Source organism: Vulpes lagopus, chromosome 12, assembly GCF_018345385.1.
Source record: "Vulpes lagopus strain Blue_001 chromosome 12, ASM1834538v1, whole genome shotgun sequence".
Taxonomy (NCBI): Eukaryota; Metazoa; Chordata; class Mammalia; order Carnivora; family Canidae; genus Vulpes; species Vulpes lagopus.
Window position 1 is genome coordinate 15,235,136 of NC_054835.1, and position 13,505 is coordinate 15,248,640.

The following is a 13,505-nucleotide window of genomic DNA, read 5'->3' on the forward strand; positions in this document are numbered from 1 at the left end:
AAACTGGTCTGCTGTTTCTTCCCCTGCTCTGTGGCCAGAGGGGAGCTCTGTGCTAATGATTCCATAAAACCCTCCAAGTCCTCCTGAGTGGCTTATCATATGAGAAGAACCGATGCCGCCTTTTTCCATCATGTATTGTCTCTAGCCTCTCCCTTTAGTTCAGATTCTGAAGCTTCAGCCATTCTGAAAAGGCTAACCCCTGCTCTTGGCACTGATCCCCTGTGACAGAGCTGAACTCCAGCATCAAGGTCAGTAGCAGAAACTGTCTTTCCTCTCTGCTTTCCCAAGATGACTGCCCAGAATCATAGAAACCTTGAAGAATGGAAAGAGACCTTCAGAATCATCTGCATTTTGCAAACAAGGTTTAGTAACTTGCCCAAGATCACATGAGTTAGGAAAGCGTGCTCTGCTAGACCCTGCTCCCCCCAGACTTGTGGCATGTCAGCCGCCTGTGGAAAGAGTACCACGCCCAAAGGAGGTCAGTCTTCACGAAGTGTGCAACAGGAGACTGCTCGCTTTGAATTTCTGTACTAAATCGGACTTTTCCCCTTTTGGGGATTTTGAGAATCTGTGCCTTGAAGCACAGGTAAATGGTTTGGATTCATTGAGAGCTGTGGGCAGTTGGAACACTGATTAAGAGCAGAGGTACATGGATGGAGGGATAGGGGGAAAAGGCGATGGGAATTAAAGAGTACACTTACCATGATGAGCATTGAATAATGTATAGTATTGTTGAATTACTATATTGTATACTTAAAACTAATATGACACTGTATGTTAACTATATTGGAATTAAAATTTAAAACTTAATTTTTAAAAAAAAGCAGAAGCACATTCCAGTTCCTGCCTTTCCCAGCTATATAACCTTGAACAAGTTACTTCTCTGTACCTTGATTTCCTCATCTGTAAAATTGAGTTAATGACAGCACCTACTTCACAGGGTTGTAGGGATTATGAGTTGGTGCATGTAAAGTATTTGGCATAGTGCCTGGCATGTAGCAGCCATCCGCTAAGTGTTAGCCATAGCTGTTAAGGAGGAGTGAAGCACACAGCAGGTTTTGTTGTTATGCCTAAAGCACTGTGGCAGAAAGCTCTCCCAGGAAGTAGCTCCAATGAGATGGCATGAACACTGGGCTAGGAAGTCCTTGCATCTGGCTTCAGATCTCCTTGAATTTACTCAAGTTTCAGTTTCTTCTTCTCTATTATCATTACTTGAATGCAATAGTAACTGCTTCATAGGGTGCTGAGGATGGCCAGATCCTAAAAGTGCCATGAAAAATGTATCATAGGGATCCCTGGGTGGCTCAGTGGTTTGGCGCCTGCCTTTGGCCCAGGGTGTGATCCTAGAGACCCGGGATCAAATCCCACGTCGGGCTCCCTGCATGGAGCCTGCTTCTCCCTCTGCCTATGTCTCTGCCTCTCTTTCTCTGTGTGTGACTATCATGAATAAATAAATAAAATCTTAAAAAAAAAAAGAAAAATGTATCATAGGATTTTTTGTACCTTTTTCTTTTTCAAGATTTTATTTATTTTTCATGAGAGAGGCAGAGACATAGGCAGAGGGAGAAGCAGGCTCCCCACAGAGAACCCAATGCGAGACTTGATCCCTAGACCCTGAGATCACGCCCTGGGCTGAAGGCAGCTGCTCAATTGCTGAGCCACCCAGTCGTCCATTTTTGTACCTTATTAAAGACGAATTGCATTATGAAGAATGGACTAAAATTGTGACCACCTTCACCTAGTCTTCTAACCTTTAAAGCACTGAATCTCAGGGCACCTGAGTGGCTCAGTGTTTGAGCATATGCCTTTGGCTCTGGTCATGATCCCAGGGTCCTGGGATCAAGTCCCACATCAGGCTCCCCACAGGGAGCCTGCTTTTCCCTCTGCCTATGTCTCTGCCTCTGTGTGTCTCTCTTGAATAAATAAAATTATTAAAAATAAATAAGTAAAGCACTGATTCTCAAACTTCAGTGTTCATAATCCTGGAACACTTACTTATAGTGCACATTCCGGGGCCCTTGGCCTAGAAGCACTCATTTATTTAGTCCAAAGTGGAATCTTAGGAGTCTGCATTTTAACAAGCTCACCATGTGATCCCAATTCATGTGGTTTTTTTAAAAAAAAAAATTTAGTGTTTAGAGGTTTAGAAAAGGGAACTGATTATTTCTTGAATTTCTTCTGTGTCCCGGGCATTTACCTTACTTACACCTTATCTCAAACTGTGGATGGATTTTAGTTAGTTAGCTTCAGTTAGCCAAGCATGTCTTATCTCCAGCATGAGCCCCATGTTAAGATTCAGGATTTTAGCTATAGAAGCTGAAAATACAACTTAATGTGGCCTTCTGCCTCAGCCCTAATCTCTGTGTGCCATAGTTTTAATATGCCATGGGGACTCTGCATTTTCTTCTCAGAGCATGACATTTGTGCTTTGAAGAATGTAAGTCCTACCTCTTGCTAAGGTGTGTTATTGCCTTGCCCTGGGGCAACACCCTCCAGTTAAGACAAGGCAGACCGTGCCCAGAGCTTGGCTTGTTGTGGTATCTTATTTCAAATCCAAAATTCTGTAGGCAGCCTGTCAAAAGAGAGCACCTGTTGCTTACTGAGCCCAAACCTCCATGGGGAGCACCACCCAAAGCAGAAAAGTAGCATCTCTCAGTCTGTCCAGAGTGTCTGTGTGTTGCACACACAAGGAGCATGATTCACATACTATATAGTGTGGCTGGCTCCCCTCCATAATCATGGCATCCACATTGTCCACGTACCCAGTGTGTGTCAGATGCTGCAGATAGATTTTTCTTTAAATATATGCATATGTGTGTATATGTGTGTTTACAAATTACAGGGCCTATCCTCATGAATCTTACTTAGGAGAGAAAGCAGGACAGATTAATGGGAGAAAGATACTGAGAAGCATAAACAAATCAAAAGATCAAATTTATGGATGTCATGAATTTGAGAGGGAATATATTCTCAGGTGACAAATTTAGGATCCAAATATAACTTGATTGACTACAATGAAAGAAGTAAATAATAAGATAAAATCAGGGACACCTGGGTGGCTCAGCGGTTGAGCGCCTGCCTTCAGCTCAGGGCGTGACCCGGGATTGAGTCCCACATCAGGCTCCCTGCAAGGAACCTGCTTCTCTCTCTGCCTATGTCTCTGCCTCTCTCTCTCTCTCTCTCTCTCTCTCTCTCTCTCTCTCATGTATGAATAAATAAAATCTTAAAAAAAAAAGATAAAATCAAATAGGAATAAATATGAAATCCTACTTTATCCAAAAAGTCAGCTGCACATAGCAAGTAGCATGCAGCACAATAGTAGATAAATAATTTTTTTTTAATATAGCATGGAGAGGCCTCAGTGAAGGATTGTTTAGAAGGGAATAGTGGGGGTACCTGGGTGGCTCAGTCGGTTGAGCACCCAACTCTTGGTTTTGGCTCAGGTCATGATCTCGGGGTCGTGAGATCAAGCCCTGCATCAGGTTCTGTGCTTGGTGGGGAGTCTCCCTGAGATTCTCTCCCTCTCCCTCTGCTCCTCCCCCACACTCTCTCTCTCTCTCAAATAAATAAACCTTTAAAAAAAGAAAGGGGGACACCTGGGTGGCTCAGTCAGTTAAGCATCTGCCTTCAGCTCAGGTCATGATCCTAGGGTCCTGGGATCAAGCCCCACATCAGGCTCAGTGGAGAGTCTGCTTCTCCCTCTACCCTCCTCCCTGCTTGTGCTCACTCTCTTGCTCTCAAATAAATAATAAAATCTTAAAGAAAGAAAAAGGAATAGTGGAGGACTTGTAGGTAGTGGGGGGGGGGATATTATTTAGCCATTTATGTGAAAACAATTTGGGGATTTGTTGGTTAAAAACCTCCCAATGTGGGGGCGCCAGGGTGGCTCAGTCAGTTAAGTGTTCAACTCTTGGTCTTAACTCAGGTCTTGGTCTCAGGGTTGTGAGATGGAGCTCCATGTCGGGCTCTGTGCTCAGCAAGGAGTCTGCTTGAGATTCTCCCTCTCTCTTCGTCTCCATCTGCCCTTCCCCCACTTGTGCACACTCTCTCTAATATAAATAAATCTTTGGGGGTGGGGGGAGTTTACAATTGTGTCCTTACTATAAGGTGGTGAACAATAAAACCAGTACAGTTTTGGCCTCAATTCAAGAACTGAGGTATCCAGAATGGAACAAGGAAAAGATATGCCATCTGTTCTCGGCTGCCAGACCACATGTGGGCACTCACTCTAAGAGACATACATTAGTCTTAGTGAAAGTATTAGTGGAAGAAAATAAGCAGGATGTCGAGGAGACATTTGAAGTGAAGGACAGGGATCCCTGGGTGGCGCAGCGGTTTGGCGCCTGCCTTTGGCCCAGGGCGCGATCCTGGAGACCCAGGATCGAATCCCACATCGGGCTCCCGGTGCATGGAGCCTGCTTCTCCCTCCGCCTGTGTCTCTGCCTCTCTCTCTCTCTCTCTCTCTCTGTGACTATCATAAATAAATAAAAAATTAAAAAAAAAAATTGAAGTGAAGGACACTTAAAGGAAGTGGGACTGTTTAGCCTAGGGAAGGTATAACACACTTGACTTCAAATAATTTTAGGCCAGTCAGATAGAAGCAGAATTTGAGCTTTTTTATGTAGAACAGAATTTTATGTGGAACAGAACAGGGAACAGAATTAGAAGCACCAGAGGCAGATTTGGGCTTTAAAGGGATAGACATTTCTACCCATTAGAAAAGTCCAAAACTGGAATGGTTTCCCTAGTAGGAAAGGAACCCCCTTATAGAGTCAAGATAGTAACAGACATCTCCGACATCATGGCCAAGACTGGAAGGCAAGGAGAGCCCGGGTGGCTCAGCGGTTTAGCGCCGCCTTCATCCCAGAGCGTGATCCTGGAGACCCGGGACTGAGTCCCGCATCAGGCTCCCTGCATGGAGCCTGCTTCTCCCTCTGCCTGTGTCTCTTGTGAATAAATAAATAAAATCTTAAAAAGCAGGGGGGGATCCCTGGGTGGCGCAGAGGTTTAGTGCCTGCCTTTGGCCCAGGGCACGATCCTGGAGACCTGGGATCGAATCCCACGTCGGGCTCCTGGTGCATGAAGCCTGCTTCTCCCTCTGCCTATGTCTCTGCCTCTCTCTCTCTCTCTCTCTCTGTGTGTGTGTGTGTGTGACTATCATAAATAAATAAAAATTTAAAAAAAAAAGACTGGAAGGCAATAGGGAAAACAGAGGAGCCTTTTAAGTAGGTGATAATAAAATTACTAACACGTTTCTTAAGTATTAAGTAATGATTTTTTTTAAGATTTTATTTATTTATTCATGAGAAACAGAGACAGAGACACAGGCAGAGGGAGAAGTAGGCTCCATGCAGGGAGCCTGACATGGGACTCGATCCCGGGTCTCCAGGGTCACACCCTGGGCTGAAGGCAGCACTAAACCGCTGAGCCACCTGGGCTGCCCAAGTAATGATGGTTTTATTTATTTTTTTATTATTTTTTTTTGTAATGATGGTTTTTAAAGGTTTCCCCAGGGACTTGAGTTTTTCCCTACCTGAAATATTCAAAAAAGGGTGGGGTCCCTAGGAGATGATACAGAGGAGGTTCTAGCATGGCTCTGAATGACTGGTAACTCTGTGGCATGGAAATAGTAATACACATGCAGAGGGTAGCTGCTGATGTCAGGGAAGGTGAATGAAGTATAAGGGTGGCCCACAGGTGTTGAAGGGACTTGGAGAGTTAGTGTAGGTTACTTTGAAATCCCTCTCTGAGCTCGAAGTTCTGTGAAGTCAAGGATTGCATCTGCTTTGTTCTGTCTGTCTCATGTGTCCAAGATGTCTAAGCATAGTCCTTATCACATAGTAGAGCCTCAGGAAAAATTTGTGGGCAGTTGGCTGGCATGTTAGATAATACTGCTTAAGAAGAAATACTTTTTTTTTAATCAAACTTTTTTTTCTAAAGATTTTATTTATTCACGAGAGACAAAGAGAGAGAGGCAGAGACACAGGCAGAGGGAGAAGCAGGCTCCATGCAGGAAGCCCGATGAAAAACTCAATCCCTGGACTCCAGGATCACGCTCTGGGCCAAAGGCAGACGCTCAACCACTGAGCCACCCAGGTGTCCCCTTTTTAATCAAACTTAAAGGAAAGTGAGGGAATGAATTGATTGCATAAAGGCAAAGTCAGTGCAGGTTGGGGAAATAACTTGTAAAGTCTCAGAGGTACAAAAGGGAGCAAATGGCATGTGGTGGAGTATCAGACAGGGTTGCCCAAGGCCTGGAGTTGAGGATTACAGAATAATAGCAAGAAGTACGAGTGGCAAAATAGAACAGAGAGGGATGAGTGGGTAGTAGAGGGCTTGGACAGGTCATGGAAAGCATTAAGAGAGGTTGGGATTTCATCTTGTAGCATGGCTGAGCCTAAGCAAGTTAATTCTCCATCCTGACTTCCTGAGGACCCATCAGCCTAAATGGGATAAAGAAGCAATGTGCTAGGTCTCTACAGGGAGGTCTTCTTCTCCGTGGGCTGCCTCTTCCTCCTCCTTAAGGGAAGAGAAATGAGGATTCTGCCCTCCTGAGTGCTGTGGGTCATAGGGCCAGGGTGATTTATTTCTTTCTTGAATCAGGGCATCTTACATATACCTGATCTGAATGTGACCTTAAGCCCCCTGGAGCCAGCAAAGACTTGGTTTTCTGCTGAATCCTCAGGGTCTGGAAGAGTGCCTAATGCACACAGTAGGTACTTAGTAAATATTTGTCGAATTGACTATCAGCTAAATGTGTTGAATGCTGCAGATGTCTCAGAAAGGGTGCTCTCCCTGACACACGTGAAATAAAGCTAGGAAGAAATTTGGTGAAGGAGCTTAATACAAACCTAAAGAGTGGTCTCCTGATCCTGGCTATTTAGAAAACAAATAAGAATGTAGCTCAGAGTGACTAGAGCCCAAGATATAGTGCTCCTGGCCCAGAGCTAACTGGCAATGTAGAAACAGACTGCATGTGGATATTTGCAGGCTGAGACAGACATGAGGACTTCCATCCCCAGGGGCTGAGCCTGTAGCCTCCCCTGCTGGTTCAGTAAGTGAGGTCCCCAGCGCCTGTGTTCCAGGTTTCAGACCAGCTGAAGCCAGCCAGACCTGAAAGGCTTGTGTTGGCAGTGCCAGTATCCACTCCTGACTCCTGCCAATGTGGGTGGCTGCTCTCAGAGCACTCTACAGGGGAAGTGGATTGGACTGCAGCCCAAGCTACTGCTGCCTATAGTTTGCTCTCTGCAACGGGCTCATGTCAAGAATGTACCTTGCTCATTCAGCCAGAGCTCAGAGCTCTAGAAGAGAATAGTTTCTTTCTATGACGGAACCATTCAAGAAGAGCAAGCTGTACTTTGCACAGGAGAATCCAGACTCCTGTCTGCCTTGTTCAGAATTCCAAGCTCAGGAAATTCAGGTGGGTAGAAAATGCCACATTGGGGATTTCCTCATCATTTCCTTTGTATTGAGAAACCTGGACCAAGGATCCAGCTGGGTCCTATTTCAGAAGGATATCATTAACAAAGACAGAGCCACCACACAACCCCAAAAGGAAGGGACCAGATGGGCAAGGCAATCATGATACTCCATACAGGACTTTACTTCTGTTGTGTGCATTAGTGGCATGCTTGTGCTAAAGTCCAGGCCCTTGGGGCCTGTAGAGTCCCATAGAATATTTGTCCATGGTTAGGTCTAGGAATCTTTTTGGAGAATAGGAAGAGGCACAAGAGAGAGATTGGGCCTTGCCTCCAGCAGGTGACTTACCCAGCAGCCTGGATCCAGCACCTTGGTTCTGAATATGATATTTCAGCCAAGTGAGCATTCCAGGGTACCAGCCCCATGCTTCCTTCCTTACCTCTGAATCTGGCTTCCACACATCTCTGAGTAAAGTGATGTAGCAAGGAAGAAAAAGAAAATGGCCATTCATTTATCATTGGCTCAGGCACCTTGCTAAATATTTGACATGCATTATCACTTCCAGACCATACAATAACTTGAGCAAACAGAGGCTCAGAGATGCTAAGTAACCTGTCTAAGGACACACAGCCAGCAGTTGTAGTTAAGACATGAACTAGGGGTGCCTGGGTGGCACAGTAAGGTTAAGCATCCAACTCTTGGTTTCCGCTCAGGTTGTTGTCTCAGGGTTGTGAGATTAAGCCCTGTGTTGAGCTTGGCACTCAGTGCAGAATCTGCTTGATATTCTTTCTCTCTCTTCCTTCCCCTCCCACTTGTGTGCACATGAGCTCTCTCTCTCTCTCTCTCTACCTCTCAGTCTCTCCCTTTCTAGCTCAAAAAATAAGTAAATCTTTAAAAATAAATACATAAAAATAAATAAAAGTATGAAATTGTTAATATTTTTTTAAAAAGATTTGAACTCAAGGGGTGCCTGGGCAGCTCAGTCAGTTAAGCATTTGACTCTTCTCACCTACCTATTTTCTAGTTCTCACCTACCATTCACTATGAGAATTAAGGGCAGTGCAGGGATGTAAGTGCATGCAACACACAGAGTAAGTGTGGGTGAGGTGAGCAGGCTGCCATACCACTCTGAATAGGCATCTGTGCACTGCCAGTTGATGGATAATAACCCCCATTGCCTCCACTAGGAAAAAACAGCCTACAGCCACGTAGGTTAGGATGATCTATGACATTAGCATCTCATCTTGTGATTCACTGATCTCTCAACTAACACAGACTAACCGTAGGACTAAGGAGTGCTGGGTCTGGACTAAGGGAGACTATGGGAGAGAATGACTGGGTCTGGGTCAGGACTAAGGGAGACTATGGGAGAGAATGACTAAGGGAGAGAACTATGTTTAGCTGCCTTGCATAGATATGGGGCCCTGCTGCAGCAGGGATAGGGAAAGAGTGAAATGCCAATTGATCCTTTGGATGGTACTCTCGGGCTATTAGGTTATGCATCCAGCACAAGGACCCATGCCTCTTCTCACTCTGCCTTTATCATTCAGCACCTGCACAGGTTCTTCCTTTCTTTCCCTCTGACCCATGACCCCCTCTCACAATTCAATACCAATTTCTTCTGATTCAGATAGGTTGCAAGGGTCTGTCTTGTAAGCTACTTCTGTGTCTCCAGAGTACTTGTACATCCTTATGGCTAGCTTCCCTCCTGCCTCTGGAGTCTGCTCCCTGCCTTGAAGCCCCTCCCGCTAAGAATGTGAATAAACCACTTCCTCTGTTCTCCCAGCTCCAGAGGATTCCCTGTGTGTGAACTTTCATTGGCAGACCTCTTATCCTGACCCACCCTTGGCCACTACAGAATTGTCATTCCCACCCTACAGGCTCCTGTGAGGGTGAGTTGTGAATAACTAGAGGTTCCCAGTTTGTGAAAACACTTTAGTCTGACTTTAGCTTCTTGTAGCTAACTTGTAGGCTTGGCTTATTAAAGATGATGATTAACCCATTGCTAATTGACCTCAGAAGCCAGCCAAGCAGCCTCTATTCACCAGCCTTGGTGGTGGATTTGTAGGCTATTTTAAGCTTTCTTAATAATCTGAGCAAGACTTCACTTTCCTGTCTGCATCTTATTTGCTCTAAGGACATTCTGTAAAATTAACAAGCTATAAAGTTTGATTGAAGGTTTCAACAAATGTGAGAATAATTGGCTCCATTTAGAGAAACAAGAAAAACAACCTGTAAACTTAAGTTTGTAGAGGAAAACCCATGTTATTTTTTCTCTTTAACCAGAGGAGCAGTAGCAAGCAGGGCTTTTTAAGACCAGGAAAAATAGAACTGGCTGATTGTATAGGTTTAAATTCTGATTCCCCCAAACCAAAAGTTCAAAAAAAAGAAATTTTGTAAAATCTAACCAGCCGCTGTTGTGCTCCTATGCCTTCCAAGTGGCCTGTTTGGAGATAACAGGAACCCAGTCAAGATGACGTGAGCCCTTCATTCCCTAGAGCTTGCATCCAGAGACCTGGTTCAGCTCTCTGACGCCTCCTCCTATTCCTTGGCTACATGGGTGCAGGGAAGGGAGGAGTGTTCTCCCTTCCCCGTGGCAGCTCTAAGGTATTAAGTCTTGCAACTCAGGGTTCATCAGTCTGTGGTACCTGGTGCTCAGTTCCTTTTCTCTCTCTCCCTCGCCCTCCCCCATCTTCCATAAGACAGCTTAGATCTCTTTTTCTGTTCCTTCCAGGGCACCTCTGCCCAGGCTGGGCTTGTCTCCTCCTGAGTGGCTATAGAGAGTTTCCAGAGAACTCCATTCCTTGTTTATCAACCACCCCACCTAAAGTACCCCAGACCAGGGGCTCAGTCTGCCTTCCCTCTTTTCTCTTGACGCTTAGAGGTTTTTTCCTGCTTTCCACAAGACCTAACCTTCCATGTAGCTCCAGACTCCACTTACCCTGTGCATGCTCACATTGTATCTCTAAGGAACTGAGCTTCGGACAGGCCAGGCTCCTGTATCACCTTGCCACATCTCACTTTCAGTTTTCCTTTCTGCTTGGTTCTTTGCGTGTGGACCTGATCCAGTGATAACTGGAGCCCTGAAACTAGAGGTTTCAGTTCCCACTAGTGGGGCTCGCTGCCTCAGATGGTCTTCAGGGGAAGGGAAAGGGGCTTTCTTAGGGTGCCTTTCTTTTAGCTCTTCCCTGACCTAAAGTCCCAGTTTTCTTCTCAAAGCTGACTGGAGTGATTTGTGTGAGACATTTTGTCCATCAACTTTGGAGTTCCTGGTAATCTCTCCTATACAACGCCTTCCTCCAGAAGGGCTAGGACTACTATTGAGAAGGTGCTGGATCCTGAGTTCCCCCAGGGAATCCCTGGCCAGCAGCCCTTATACCTGCCTCTAGCTATAGGCCAGCCCAGCCTGTTAATGGTCCAGGAAGGAGGCCTCCTCTTCTAGGAAAATCTAGAGTTTGCCCAGAGTTACAGTGTACAAATAACTTACGTTCTGTGTTTTTCATTGATATAGAATGGAAAAATGTATTCATGAACAGAGTATTGTGGAGATTATGTCATATACTTTAGCTGGACTCCTTCCTCTCCAAGCAGGGAACCCAGCTTTAACCCCTGGCCCACCAGGAAGTCTTCCTTGACCAGCCAAAGATCATCTTGGAGTTGGCTCTTTGTGGGTGCATCGAAGGGCTTCTTCCATCATATGTCCCTTATTAACCATATTTAAACTTTTCCCTGACTCAAGTGCTGAAGGCTTTGTCTGGGAGAGTATTTCCATAAGCCACTTGTACGCTACACGACCAAGAAAACAGTGGTCCTCACCCTGCTGGGCTCATTCCTCGCACCTTAGAACAGAATGCTTTAGCAGATAGGCCAGCGGGGGCAGCCCAGGTGGCTGAGTGGTTTAGCGACGCCTTCAGCCCAGGGCATGATCCTGGAGACCTGGGGTCGAGTCCCACATCGGGCTCCCTGCAAAGAGCCTGCTTCTCCCTCTGCCTGTGTCCCTGACTCTCTCTCTGTGTCTCTCATGAATAAATAAATAAAATCTTTAAAAAAAAAAAAAAACCAGCGGGCTGGAGACAGAGTTTTCTCTCTGCCCCTGGGCAAGCCCTAGACTTTGTGCCTCAGTTCCCCTATCTACTAAATAACTAGAAGCCCATTTCTCATGCACAGTGTTCTTGGAAAACTGAGGAGACTGCACAGCCTTAGCTGTCTTGCCTGCAAGTTGGATTGCAGGGTAGAGAGTTCACAATTCCAAAAGGCTGGGTGGCTCTTATCTCTGCAAATGCGTGGGATTCTTTCCAGACCTCTTAGCAGCAGCTCAGAGACCCCACTGGATCAAAGCCCTTTTGAGAATCAGCCAGGAGTGCCCTTGCCCTAGGCAAGAGACTAATGGCCATAGCAGACAAAATCCCCAAGGAAACTGGGTTCCTTCTAAACATTCCAGTGACAATCAAAGGTGGGGGGCACTCTTTTTTGCTTTTGTGTTCATGTGAATGACAATCCCCACTGATCCCCTAAGGATGTGCTGCAGGCAGGCTCAGGATGTCTGCATCCCTGGGTCCCACTGTGCCCTGGAAATCCCCATCTCCAAGAGTTCCACGTCCACACATGTGCCCTTTCTCCCTCTTGGCCAGGAATCACACTCTTCCTGAGCCTTTGAGCAAGCCACCCAGCCCATGCTAAAACAGCAGGAACTCTTCTCACGGCCTGTCAGTGGGCACATGCAACCATGGACACACACTCCTCTTCTGGGCAAATTTCTGCTGCATACTCAGCAGGAGTGCCAGCATACTTCTCACCATCCAGGTGATGCCACGGACCATGGCAAGCTTCTTCTCTGTCTTCCTCTCACCCCTCCACCCCCACCTCCTCTCCATTCAGTGGTAACAGCCTCACACTGAAAAGGAAAGTCCTGGACCCATTACATAATTCTCCATAGTGCAAGCAGTAGCTGGGGCATAAGGTCAGAGGTCATAGTGGGGTCAGATGGCTGACACACACTGTAACGACAAGGTGGTTAAAATTAGACCACAGAGAGGAAACTGGCAGTCTTGTGGAAATGCAGAAGTTTCCTCTGCAAGTGAGAGGCTGGGGATGCAGGGAGGCCACTGTGCGTGCTGCCTGCCAGGCCATTACTCATTGCAGCTCTCTTCTTTAATGTGTTTTAGGCCCTGCTTCTGTATTTCCAGCCTTCCTCATGACATGTTTGAATACACACAGTGGGACCTATGATTACCTGCCCTGGCCCAAGTCCAGCACTGGGCACCCCAAATTCAAGATGGCTGTCCCCTCCTAAGCCTTCTCTGGGTAGCTGAACACCTGTTAGGTCAGCTTCTCAGGTGGAGGTGGTCGAGGTACTTAGCCTGAAATTCAAGCCTATAATGTTCCCAGGGTCATTGGTGAGGGTGAGCAACGGCCACTCTCAGGCAGGGAGAAGAGGAGGTTTGGCACAGAGAGGCAACAGAGGATAGAATCACAGTTCACTAGTATGTGCTGTATTTGCCCTGGCCAGCCAGATGGCACAGTACTCCTCACTTCCTCCTAGTGTCCTAGGAGACTTGGATCATGCCTGCCTCATTCTCCTGTGGTACCCAGCCAAGCTTCTCTGTGCCTATCTGTCCTTACTGTGAGCCTCCTGGGTGCCCCGCTTGTCCTTAGCACCCCTCAATAAGAAAGCATGAAGAATACAAAATGTGTCCTTTGCTACCAGTGGGGTTATTGTCCAGGTGAGGGACATAATGCACCTGTGAAACAATGAGCAAACAATCAAAGCTGGTCTCCAAGTTAGGACTTTACTATGTGATACAGACATAGAAGTCTCTTTCACATTCTGGAATGCGGGACACTCAGCAGGGGCTAGAGTCAGTGCTGATGAAGGGGTGATGGTCTTCACCAGTTTCCAAGCTCCAGATCAAGCAGGGCTCCTCCTCTCCCTTGAAGAAAAGGACCCCAGAGGCCAGAGATGAAGAGCGGATCATGAGAGGGTGCCAGCAATGCAGATGGTTTTGCAAGTGAGGACACACCTGTGTGGTCTAGCAGGCAAAGGACCCCAGACAGAGTGACTATGGAAACTTCATCTGAGACACTTA

General features: G+C 46.3%; 1 protein-coding gene across 2 annotated transcripts in view; it reads left to right on the plus strand.

The window, feature by feature from the left end:
* The window catches only part of SMG6 (SMG6 nonsense mediated mRNA decay factor), a 244,824-nt gene that overhangs the window by 207,295 nt on the left and 24,024 nt on the right, over positions 1–13,505 (plus strand). The gene's annotated exons all lie outside the window — the stretch shown is intronic.